This window comes from Octopus sinensis, linkage group LG13 (assembly GCF_006345805.1).
Source record: "Octopus sinensis linkage group LG13, ASM634580v1, whole genome shotgun sequence".
NCBI lineage: Eukaryota > Metazoa > Mollusca > Cephalopoda > Octopoda > Octopodidae > Octopus > Octopus sinensis.
In genome coordinates this window covers 18,053,543-18,067,084 of record NC_043009.1, presented here as the reverse complement: position 1 = coordinate 18,067,084, position 13,542 = coordinate 18,053,543, and the positions used below count along the sequence as shown (strand labels likewise).

Below are 13,542 nucleotides of genomic sequence, written 5' to 3'. Positions count from 1 at the left end.
TAAATTGTCTCCCCATCGTCGTGGAGGCCTTCCAAGTGGCTTTTACGATCTCTTGGATTCTATTCAGAAACTGCCCGCATCCACCTGTTGTCTGAACCTCGTGACATGTCCAGCCCAGCGGAACTTGTGCTTTCGATACTCTGTGATCACATCGTTCACGCTGCTCCGTTCTCGAATTATCCAATTTCGAATATGCCCTTGTAATGATGTTCCTAGTATGGATCTTTCCATGGCCCTTTGCGTCCTAACCAATTGATGTTCTATCCTCTTCGTAGTAGCCCACATCTCATTTGCGTATAAGAGCGCAGGTAGTACAATACTGCTGAAGAAGTCTGGCATTTATGGTACTGCCTGGCTTTGTTTCGAGCACATCTTTTATTGAGTTAAATGTCTTCCATCTTGCCTTTACTCTTCTCGAGATCTCAGCATCTCTATCTCGGCGCGTATTCACTTGATGCCCAAAGTAGACGTATTCCTTCACCTCCTCAGTTTCATCGCTTCCCACCTCTATTCGGCCTTGTGCTACTACTTTCGACCATATATATTTTGTTTCCATGAGGTTCATTCTAAGACCTACTGCTAAACTGTGTCCAGCTCTTTCAGCATAGTCTGCAGCTGATCTGTGGCTTTAACAATAAGTACAATGTCATCTGCGAATCAGCAGTGTCCTAGTTGCTCGCCATGTTCATGTTATCTGTCTAGTCAGTGGCTTTGATGACTATTTCAAGATATATGGTTAAGAGCGTTGGAGTGAAATCTCCTTGCTTGACACCCTTCTCATTTGAGACCCTTACTGGTGGTGATAGCAGACCTATATTTGTTGTCCACCCAGAGTTCGCATCTCTGAGTAGTTTGATGTATTGCATTTCAACACTTTGGTTGCTCGGATTGATCTGCAGGATACTCAGGCCCTTTTCCTCGTATTATTTCAGCTTTCAAGATAAAGTTACCCGCTGGTTAGGCGAGAAGGGAATTTATAACCTCTTCAGTTCAGCTGGCTTCCACCCTTTAGCGAATAGACTACGTGTTCGCTTCCGTAATAATTCTGTAAAGACAGTAGTGCGGTCTCCTTTGTCCCGGATTACTAATGTCTCATAAGCTACCGAACAACCATTGCCACTATTGCACCGCTTTGAGGTACGGAAGTAGGATTTTGCAACAGACAGACAAACAGACAGACACATACACATGTGGCTGTGTGGTAAGAAGCTTGCTTCCCAACCACATGGTTCCTGGTTCAGTCCCACTGCGTGGTACCTTGGGTAAATGTCTTCTACTATAGCCTCAGGCCGACCAGAGCATTGTGAGAGGATTTGGTAGAAGGAAACTGAAAGAAGCCCGTCGTATATTTAGAAATGTTCCAGAAGTGTTAGAGAGCTATATTTATTTAAATGTGATCCATGTTCATTTATGACGTTTACCCAACGTTTCTCTATGTCATATATTCCATCTTAAAAAAAACATCTTTTGTTGTGGTAAACTGTCCGAGTGCTTCAATTACCTCTTCTCTATTTAGGAATGTTTTATTGCTTATGAAAAGCTCAAAATGCTTAAATAAGCGATGGTCAGTAGGAGAGATATCAGTGGAATCTCATAATTCAGGCTTTGCTAGTTTTGGACCGTAGCTTGAGGAGTGTGAGGACGTGCATTGTCGTGGAGCAAAATTGGGTCATCTCTATTCACTAGTCTGGGTTGCTTCTTTTTCAAATTCTCATGCATACAATCAATTTCCTGGCAATACGATGTTGCTGTTACCGTTTTGCCTTGTTGCAAAAATGAATAATAAATAACTCCTTTCGCAGACCACCATACAGTGGCCACTAACTTTTTAGGGTGCAATGGTGGGTTTGGGTAGTCTTTAGGTGACTCTCCTGCATCTAATCACTGTCCTGTTCTCCTGCTATTGTCACAAGTAAGGATTTGATGCAAAAAAGGTCTTTTTCCAGTTGAGGAAGCAATAAGGAGCACACTCGAGGCGTCGGTTTTTTTTAAATCTCGTTCTGTTGATGTGGAACAAACCTATCTGTCTTCTTGACTTTTCCAATTTTTTACAGTGTCCAAAAACAGTTGTATGGTATGTTTGAAGTTCTAATGAAAGTTTTCGAACCTATGTTCTCGGATTTTGTTCAACCAAAGCATTTAATCCATCATGCCGAATAATTGATTTTAGCCTACCATTTGGTTTATTTTCAAGGCTATCATTTCCTGAACGAGAGCTTTGGAACCATCTCTGAACAATTCTGATGTCAACAAAACTATTACCAAAGGCTCGCTTGATATTCCGAAGAGCTTCTGCGGCAGAGTGACCCAGTTTGTATTCATACGAGAAAAAAACTCAACATAGTTTGGTTGTTATCATTTTCATAAGGTCTGTGCGTACGAATTTTCTACACCAATATTGTTGGGAAAGAAAAAGAGTCGAGATTAAATGCATAAATGACTGAAATAACAAATAATTAAATAAAAATGCGATATTTCAAGTGAAACAACCTAATATATATATATATATATATATATATATATATATATATATATATATATATATATATATATATATATACATATATGGTGGCTGCCCCTTCGTTATCGAGTATGGCCATTACACAAAGCTTAATCAATGTTGTTATCGTGCAATGCCTGTGCAAGAAGATTTTTTTTAAGTGAGGAAAGGCTGTGCACTGAGTCAATTCCACTCACTAAGCAACAGCAGCCATAATCCGAAAAGAAGAACAAGTCAACATCATCGGTAACCACTGAGCCGCAGGTTTTATGTCGGAGTTATCCCAGTTACCTGAGTTACCTTCTCCTAGAAGGATGCCCTAACAAAGCTAGGAGTCCTTCACTCCCAATGGTCTAACCGCGTAATCGGGTATTCAGTCCAATTATTTCTATATCCCCGCGCATCTTAAGAGATTTATTGGATGGCCGTTGACTCTCAAGAGTTCCTCCGCTCTTTGACGGGTTTTGTTTTTCATCCCGCAGGGTGTCCAATAAACACCTTCCTCACCAAGCAAGCTTGGTGGGGTTGCCGGTTTAGTCGCCGACGACCCGACAATGCAATAGGTCGTACTGGGTTACATGTTACCAGTAGCACTCGAAAGTGACCTGATACTAATACACACACACACACATATATATATATACATGTATGTGTGTGTGTTTGTCCCCACACTATCGCTGGACAACCGATGTTGGTGTGTTTACGTCCCCGTAACTTAGCGGTTCTGCAAAAGAGACTGATAGAATAAGTACTAGGCTTACAAAGAATAAGTCCTGGGATTGATTTGTTCGACTAAAGGCGGTGCTCCAGCATGGTCGCAGTCAAATGACCGAAACAAGTAAAAGAGGCGCAGGCGTGGCTGTGTGGTAAGAAGCTTCCTTCCCAACCACATGGTCCCGGGTTGGCACCTTCGACAGGTGTCTTGTACCATAACCTCTGGCCGACCAAAGCCTTGTGAGTGGATTTGGTAGACGGAAACTGAAAGAAGCCCGTCGTATATTTGTATATCTGTGTGTGTGTGTGTGTGTATTTGTTCTCTCCCCAATCGCTTGACAACCGATGCTGGTGTGTTTACGTCCCCGTAACTTAGCGGTTCGGCAAAAGAGACCGATATGATAAGTACTAGGCTTACAAAGAATAAGTCTAGGGGTCGATTTCTAGGCGGTGCTCCAGCATGGCCGCAGTCAAATGACTGAAACAAGTAAAAGAATATATACATAGATACATATATATGTATATATGTATGTATGTATGTATATGTGTGTGTATGTGCGTATGTATGTATGTATGTGTGTCTGTCCCCATCACCCATTGACAACCGGTGGTGGTGTGCTTATGTCCCTATAACTTTGCGATTCAGCCAAAAGACGAATAAAGTAAGTACCAGACTTTAATAAAATACACTGGGTCGATTGATTCGACTAAAAAATTCTTGAAGACAGTGCCCCAGCATAGCCGCAGTCTGTGTAGAAAACCGTTCAAATGGTAAAAATTACGATTACAAAGAAATTTCTGGGGAAAATGTTTTCCGAAGAGGTGGGGGTGGGGTTTCAGAAAATTTACACGATCCGTTTTTTTCCCTCTCATAACCTCTGGCCGACCAAAGCCTTGTGAGAGGATTTGGTAGACGGAAACTGAAAGAAGCCCGTCGTATATATGTATATATATGTGTGTGTGTGTGTGTGTTTGTGTGTCTGTGTTTGTCCCCCTAGCATTGCTTGACAACCGATGCTGGTGTGTTTATGTCCCCGCCACTTAGCGGTTCGGCAAAAGAGACCGATAGAATAAGTACTGGGCTTACAAAGAATAAGTTCCGGGGTCGATTTTGATCGACTAAAGGCGGTGCTCCAGCATGGCCACAGTCAAATGACTGAAACAAGTAAAAGAGTAAAGAGAGTAAAGAGTATAACTTTCAGGAAAATGGACATCTTTTGATGAAATTTTACTGAAACACCTTTCAAGCGGCAAAGATTACGATTATGATGAGATTTGCTACTAGGTGCAAGGGAAAAACGTGTAGGAAATGAATATCAAAACAAAAATTTGCGCAAACAAACGGGGATGGGGGGAGGGGAGGACTTTTGGAAAATTCAAACGATCCGATTTTTTTTCCTCATAACTTTCAGGGAAAACATTGTTTTCCCATTCATTTTCTACACGTGTTTTTTTTTTTACACTTTTTTTTTTTCATTTTGGAGACCGGGTACTAAACTAGATCCTGAAAGTTATGAGGGAAAAAACGGATCGTATGAACTTTCTGACCATCCTCTCCTCACTCCTTCGGAAAACATTTTCCCTACAAATTTCTTCATAATCGTAATCTATGCTGTTTGAAAGGTGTTTCTGTAAAATTTCATCAAAAGATATCCATTTTCCTGAAAGTTAAGAGGTTAAAAATCGGATCGTGTAATTTTTCCGAAATCCTCACCTTCGGAAAACATTCTCACCAGAAATTTCTTTATAATCGTAACCTGTGCCATTTAAACGATATCTCTAAAATTTTATCAATAGATATAAATCCATTTTCCTGAAAGTTATGAGAGAAAAATCGAATCTTCTGAATGTTTCGAAAGTCCTCCCCGTTCGTTTGCGCAAATTTTTGTTTTCATATTCTTTCGCTACACATTTTTTCACACCTAGTAGGTTTTTTTGTTGTTATTATTTTCCGTGACCGGGCCGTAAACTGTATATTGATCAGAATTTATCGTCAATCCGTGAGTGAAGTAGGGCGTAAAAAAGAAGAGGACAGATCAAGAAAGAAAAGAATTTTTAAAAATCACATGAAAGCAGAGCATTAAAGAATGAAAGTAAAGTTAAAATGAATTGAAAGAGATAGAAAGTCAGCAGTAAAAAATAGTTGTTAAAGACACAGAGAATGAAAAATAATAGAGAATGAGTGAGAAGAAAAAGAGAGGAAGCGAGGAATTGGGTAAATAAGAAAAGAAAGTGTGAAAAGGAAAGTAAGAGAGAGAGAGAGGTAGAGAGAAAGAGAAAGAGAGGAGGTGGAAAGACTTGTGAGTTTTATGTAAAGGAGTGACAACTAATTTGCATTGCTGGTTCGTTTACGTTCCTCTTCCCACACCCTTCCGTCACCCTAACTACCATCGTTACTGTCTCCAACAACACTGTCTTCTTCATCATCATCATAGTCACCAAACATGAAGCTGTTGCTGCCAAGTAGCCGCTAACTTCCCTACACCCCACCCACTCCCACTCCCACCACCACCACCATCATCATCATCATCATCACCGCCCTCCTTTCCATTCATCCCATTAAGGCACCTCCCCCACCTAACGCCGCCCTCCTTGTCTCTCTCTCTATCTGCGTTATGTGAGGTATGTGTGGGTGTGTGCGGCACGGCTGGCCGTCCTCCATCCGGGCCTCGCGCGCTACTCTATGGAAATGATGGCGGACCGCTACTTGCTCATCCGGTTTGAGTTTCCGCTGGGTATTAGCACACATTCCATCCCGGATATTTGTCTCTGACGACATCTCCGGCTCGCAACCAATCACTCCATCTGGCACCGACGGTAAGTCAACACACTCGCTGCTTTCCTTTCTACATGTTCAACCCTATACATACATACATGTGTGTGTGTGTGTGCGTGCGTGTATATATATATATATATATATATAAATTATATCTATATATAAATTATATCTATATATATATTTATGTATATAATGAAAAATGTATTAAATACTACACGTAGGATAGACACCAGAACCCTAATATTCATCAATTATCGACCGAAAAATACTAATACCTAGTTTCATGCCTTTAACGATATATATAAAATATATATATACTTATATATATATATGTATGTATAAAATCTTTTATTTGTTTCAGTCTTATTTGACTGTGGCCAGTATATATTACACACTTCATACATCTGAACATGTTTATACTTTTCTACATTTACAAATATTCATTTATTTTATCTTTCTTTATTCTTTCTTTCATTTATTTCTATTTTGTAATTAATTTTCTTGAACTTTAAAACTTTATTCGACTTTGATTACTTTATACACACATTTATATATTATGCTAAACATGAAACACTTATTAATAGTTTTGCATTTATACAAAGTTTATATTCAACTCCCCTTGCGCTTCACTTTTTGTGCTTCAATCGACCAATATTGGTTCTTATTGGGTTTTTTTCTGTTCAACGGCAGCTTTCGGAGAGAAATATTTTGAATGAGCGACTAATTCGTCATTTTAAAACTTTTAAGCTATTTTTTATTCTCTTTACCGCCTCACGTGGATTTTTTTTTTTCACATTTTATATTTTTAAATGTTTATTCACTGATAATTAAAACTCTCTCTCTCTCTCTTTCTGTATGTGTGTATATATATATATATATATATATATAATGTGTGTGTGTGTAAATATATATATAATGTGTGTGTGTGTGTGTAAATACATATATAATGTGTGTGTGTGTAAATACATATATATGTGTGTGTGTGTAAATATATATATATATGTGTGTGTGTGTGTGTAAATATATGTGTGTAAATATATATATGTGTGTGTGTGGTGTGTAAATATATATATATATATATGTGTGTGTAAATATATATATGTGTGTGTAAATATATATATGTGTGTGTGTGTGTAAATATATATATATATGTGTGTGTGTGTGTAAATATATATATATATGTGTGTGTGTGTGTAAATATATGTATATGGTGTGTGTGTGTGTGTGTAAATATGTGTGTGTGTAAATATGTGTGTGTGTGTGTAAATATATATATGTGTGTGTATGTGTAAATATATATACATACATGTGTACATATATATATACATACATGTGTACATATATATACATACATATGTACATATATATATATATACATACATGTGTACATATATATATATACATACATGTGTACATATATATACATACATGTGTACATATACATATATATACATACATGTGTACATATACATATATATACATACATGTGTACATATACATATATATACATACATGTGTACATATACATATATATACATACATGTGTACATATACATATATATACATACATGTGTACATATTATATATATATATATATATATATACATACATGTTACATATATATATATATATATATATACATACATGTGTACATATATATATATACATACATGTGTACATATATATATATATATATACATACATGTGTACATATATATATATATATACATACATGTGTACATATATATATATATATACATACATGTGTACATATATATATATATATACATACATGTGTACATATATATATATATATATATACATGTGTACATATACATATATATACATACATGTGTACATATATATATAAACTCATGTATACACATATGTATTTATAGATGTATGTCTAAACACATTTGTATACGCACACACGTATATGCATGTAAGCACATAACCAGAGAAGTGTGTATAGTTTGTAATGAAATTTTATAAACATTTTAGATGAAGATTATGATAAAGTGGACTAAAAATTTAAAATGAAATTTTGTGTGTATCATTCCTCAACCGGACAATATATATATATATGTATGTATGTATGTATATAAAATGCTGGTCAACTTCGAATGAACTTTGATCCCCTCGTGGTGCATTGATTGTTTTCATTTACTTTGTATCCATGACCTACACGGACCTCGTGCTTCTTAAGAATTACTTACTTTGAGTTGGCTTCTATGACCATTTTCTATCCCTGTTTTCTACTACTAATTAAGAAGTTCCAAACTTATATCTCATATAATCATCGTGTCTATATTCTAATAGACACATTGCAACTATTAGTTACTGCGCCTTCAATTAGTAACGCATTTTATTTTATAATCAAAGTTCACTAAAGCGATAAAAATCTCCGACTGAATCGTTTATATTTTTTCAAGCTAACAAGTTGCAATTGTTTGTTCTTCAAGAACACCAGTGATATTTTGAAATGTTATATACATATATATGTTTATGAAGGAGAGTACTCAATACTGTGGTTGCGATAAATATTTTATTTTCGCGGAGTCACTCTCTTGTTACTCCTAAGTTTCACATGTGGGCGCACAGGATCTTCTGGTATATATATATATATGTGTGTGTGTGTTTATGTTATATAAAAAAAAGAAAATAAGTAGTGAGATCGATTCATTTGACTAAAATTCCTCAAGGTGGTGCCTCAGTATGGTTGTAGTCTAATAATAAAGAAAATATAAAAGACATTCGTGTGTGTATCTATTTGATATGCGCATAACTACTGAAGTCTGTCCCCTCGATTTGTTTCCTCATAATCTTCTGAAAAATTGATATTCTTTCAAGAAAATGTTACTACAAATACGTTTTAGATGGTGTAGTTTATAATTATAGCCGAATTTGTTCTGAAACGCCTTTTCCAGAAGGTAGCTCGTCCTCTACGTGGTTGTTTAGTGTACTAGAAATAGCAGGGATCACGTGGATATATTCTAAGGCCTCTAGCAAACAAAAGTCATACCAACAAATTTAGGTTGATATAAAGATCTTCACCCGTTTACCAAAAAACAAAAACAAAACACGAATATGACAAAAAAATTGCGCAAACGAACCTGGGGAGGTGGGGAGAGGACTTTCGGAAAATTCACAAGATCCGATTTTTCCGTCATAACTTTCGGAAAAATGGATATATATTGATTTTTTTTTTTACGGAATCCCACGTTTTTTGGTTATGGAGGATCCGATTCTGAAAAACAATTTTCAAAAGTCGGTTTTTCAAAATTTTTTAAAGAACTTTTTCGAATTTTTTTTCAATCAGTCTACTTGGGAAAATACGGAGATTAAAAATATGGAAAAAATAAACACAAATTCAAATTTTGGTTTCAAATTTTTAATGAAAAACTCCGAACTAAAATTCTCCCCGCCATCCCGCTGTTTAAAAGTGAAAATGAATGGTTTTGTCTGTTTCTGCATGCGTCATAGTGAAAGAGTAAAAGGATCCCGGCAGCGCCATGTCACGAAAAAGAAATTTTGAAAATGGTTTTTCAGAATCGGATCCTCCATAGCCAAATACCTGGGATTCCGTAAAAGAAAATCAATGTATATCTGTTTTGGATCTTGTGAATTTTCCGAAAGCCCTCTCCCCACCTCCCCTGGTTCGTTTGCGCATTTTTTTTGTCATATTCGTTTTCTATACAATTTTAAAAATTCAGCAGGCTGTTTTTTTTTTTTTTTTTTGCTTTTGTTAATGGGCGAAGATCTTTAAATTAACCCAAATTTACCTTCTATTTTTTTTTTTTCAAATTATGTCGATATCTCTGGAAAATATTAAAAAATATTCATTAACAAACCCCAGAATTGTATTCTATTGGAAACACACAAGCAAGGTGTATGAAATAATAGTCCTTGCACCCATTTTTTTTCACCCTAAATTCTGATATACTTGTAATTGATATCATCCAAAATATATATATGTTTGTGTGTCTGTGTTTGTCTCCCCCCCCCCCCACATCGCTTGACAACCGAAGCTGTTGTGTTTACGTCCCCATAACATAGCAGTTTGGCAAAAGAGACTGATAGAATAAATACTAGGCTTATAAAGGATAAGTCCTGGGGTCGATTTGATTGACTAAAGCCAGTGCTCTAGCATGGCCACAGTCAAATGACAGAAACAAGTAAAAGAATAAAAAAAATTTCGACTTTTAATATATTCATTTTATATATTGATTATGGTATAAATTAATATTACTAAGAAATACTACCAGTCCCTGGCACATTAGAGAAAATGAAAAGCTGTGGATTCTGAGAGGAACTGATCTACACTACCTGAAGCATATATGTAGAAATTTGCATTAGAAATTTCTGAAACTTGGGACAGGTGAAACAAGGTTCAGCTGCACAGTATATTGCATATGCTTTAATATATATGTATACACTCCCACAGGTGTGTGTGTATGAAGGAGTGTTGCTGTGTGGTAAGGTGTTTGTTTGCAGGGTGCCATGTTGAGTCCCATTATGTAGCATTCTTGGGCTAACCAAAGACTTGCGAGTGCATTTGGTCAACTGAAACTGAAAGAAGCCAGTCATATAAATTATATACACAAAGACACACACACACACACGTGTGTGTGATTGTTTGTATTTGACCCCCAAAATCACTTGTTGCTGTGTTCACGTACCAACAGCGGTATATGTATGTCTATATATGTGTGTATATATATCCGCGTGTGTACCGTTGGCGATTTTTTTTTTCCCCTGTCTTCCCTTCTCTGGATCTTTCCTTCTCCTATGTTTCCGACGAAGAGCTCCGCTCGAAACGTTAAACCCTCCTGCTTTCCTGAGCGTCCAATAATACTATATTTGTTCCACATCCTCACATAGTGTTTTTTTGTGCTTTCTTGTTTGGATTAACTATATATATATATATATACATACAGTAAAAGCTATTAAGATTCAAGTGAGTTCTGTTGAATTCACATGAATGCGGTACTTAACTTAGATGCACCAGAAATCTATATGGTGTTAACCATAAGATAATGCGGGGTGATTATAAACAAGAAAAAAGCAACAAAAATGGATCAATATTTTGGTACAGTTGTTTCGTACGAAGCAAATGCACGTGACCTGTACTCATCAGCCGAAAAAACATCTGAGTTCTCAAAACATCTAAGGGGGTGAGGCTACACTCCTGAAACATCAGGGATAGTTCTATAAAAATCAGATTTAGATAATAAACGGATTTCCAAAGTTCTTTAATGTTGTACAGTCATATAACAGGTTTTTAAAAAACCTCTTAGTTTCACAGAAAATGAAAATGTAACTCCATCCATAATGAAGTAGGTTTGAATTCTGGAGATATGAGGAGAGATTTCATACTCACAGACGATGTATTTATCCATAATTAGTCCATAATAAAGTGGGTTTCTTGATGTATGATGGTATGCTGGTTGCATTTCTGATCATTTCTCAAAACTGCTATGTTAGAATTTGTCGAAGGAAATTTAGTGGAGCGTAGAGACAGTCACTCATATAGGGTATAATGGGGTAACTGAGAGGAAAATATGTTTTTTCGGCTGATGAGTACGGGTCACATGTATTTGCTGCAATATTTGCAGCCTTAATAAAGGTGGTCTTCGTACGAAACAATTGTACCGAAATATTGATAAATTTTTGTTGCTTTTTTCTTGTTTATATATATATATATATATATATATATATATATGCATGCATATATATGTAGGTATATATACATACTTACATCTATACAAATATATATATATATGTAGTGGGCACAGGATGTCATGAAATGTGTACAACAAAAATATATGGAGTATGAACTATTTTTTCGAACAATGAATGACACAAATGGAAGATAAGACAAACGACACAAACAACATCCCTTCATCAGTTGTTGGCTGTTTTACTACTCTCGCATTTCAAGCATTTAACAAGATACGCTTTCGATAAACCATTTGCTCTCGCAATGCAAATTAGATATAACTTGGTATTTTATGTAGGTCAAAATTGGTAATACAATATGCATATGTGTTGTTTATATGTGTGTATATATATATATATATGTGGGTGTGTGTGTGTATATATATATATATACATATATGTGTGTGTAGATATATATATGTAGATATATATGTGTGTAGATATATGTGTAGATATATATATATGTAGATATATATATATATGTATATATAATTGAGATTCAAGTGAATTCTAATGAATTCACATGAATATGGTCCTTAACTAGGATATGTGTAGATATATATTATATATGTAGATATATGTAGATATATATATATGTAGATATCTTTATATATAAAAGTCAAGTTGTGTGTCTGTCTCTTACGATTTAGATTCCTAACTACTCCCACATTTTGCGGTGCAGTTTAACCAAAACCGGGTATCTTATAGTCGTGATTCATATTGAGCCCTTCTGGGTATTAGCGCGCGTCTACGATTTAAAAAAAATTTACCATCATTTTTTTCCATTTTAATGCATTTTTTCGCTATTATATAAGGGAAGTAACTCTCTAAAAATGTCTACGATGAGTCAACAATTTAAAAAAAAATTTACCATAATTTTTTTTCCATTTTTGATGCATTTTTTGCTATTTTTTTGGCTATAACTCTCTAAAAATGCTTTATATATGTAGATATACATATATATGAAGATATATATGTATGTAGATATACATATATATGAAGATATATATATATGTATGTAGATATACATATATATATGTATATGTAGATATACATATATATATGTATATGTAGATATACATATATATATGTATATGTAGATATACATATATATATGTATATGTAGATATACATATATATATGTATATGTAGATATACATATATATATGTATATGTAGATATACATATATATATGTATATGTAGATATACATATATATATGTATATGTAGATATACATATATATATGTATATGTAGATATACATATATATATATGTATATGTAGATATACATATATATATATGTATATGTAGATATACATATATATATGTATATGTAGATATACATATATATATGTATATGTAGATATACATATATATATGTATATGTAGATATACATATATATATGTATATGTAGATATACATATATATATGTATATGTAGATATACATATATATATGTATATGTAGATATACATATATATATGTATATGTAGATATACATATATATATGTATATGTAGATATACATATATATATATGTATATGTAGATATACATATATATATATGTAGATATACATATATATATATGTAGATATACATATATATATATGTAGATATACATATATATATATGTAGATATACATATATATATGTATATGTAGATATACATATATATATGTATATGTAGATATACATATATATATGTATATGTAGATATACATATATATATGTATGTAGATATATATATAGTTATGTAGATAATAGATATATGTATATGTAGATATATATATATGTATGTAGATATACATATATATATATGTAGATATACTA

General features: G+C 34.2%; 1 protein-coding gene across 1 annotated transcript in view; it reads left to right on the top strand.

Moving 5' to 3' along the window:
- The first annotated feature begins 5,828 nt into the window (after positions 1–5,828).
- The window catches only part of LOC115218350 (zinc finger protein 433-like), a 73,467-nt gene continuing 65,753 nt past the window's right edge, over positions 5,829–13,542 (top strand). The window contains exon 1 of the mRNA XM_029788112.2: positions 5,829–6,031. The gene's annotated coding sequence lies outside the window, so the exon portion shown is untranslated. The remainder of the gene's footprint in view (positions 6,032–13,542) is intronic.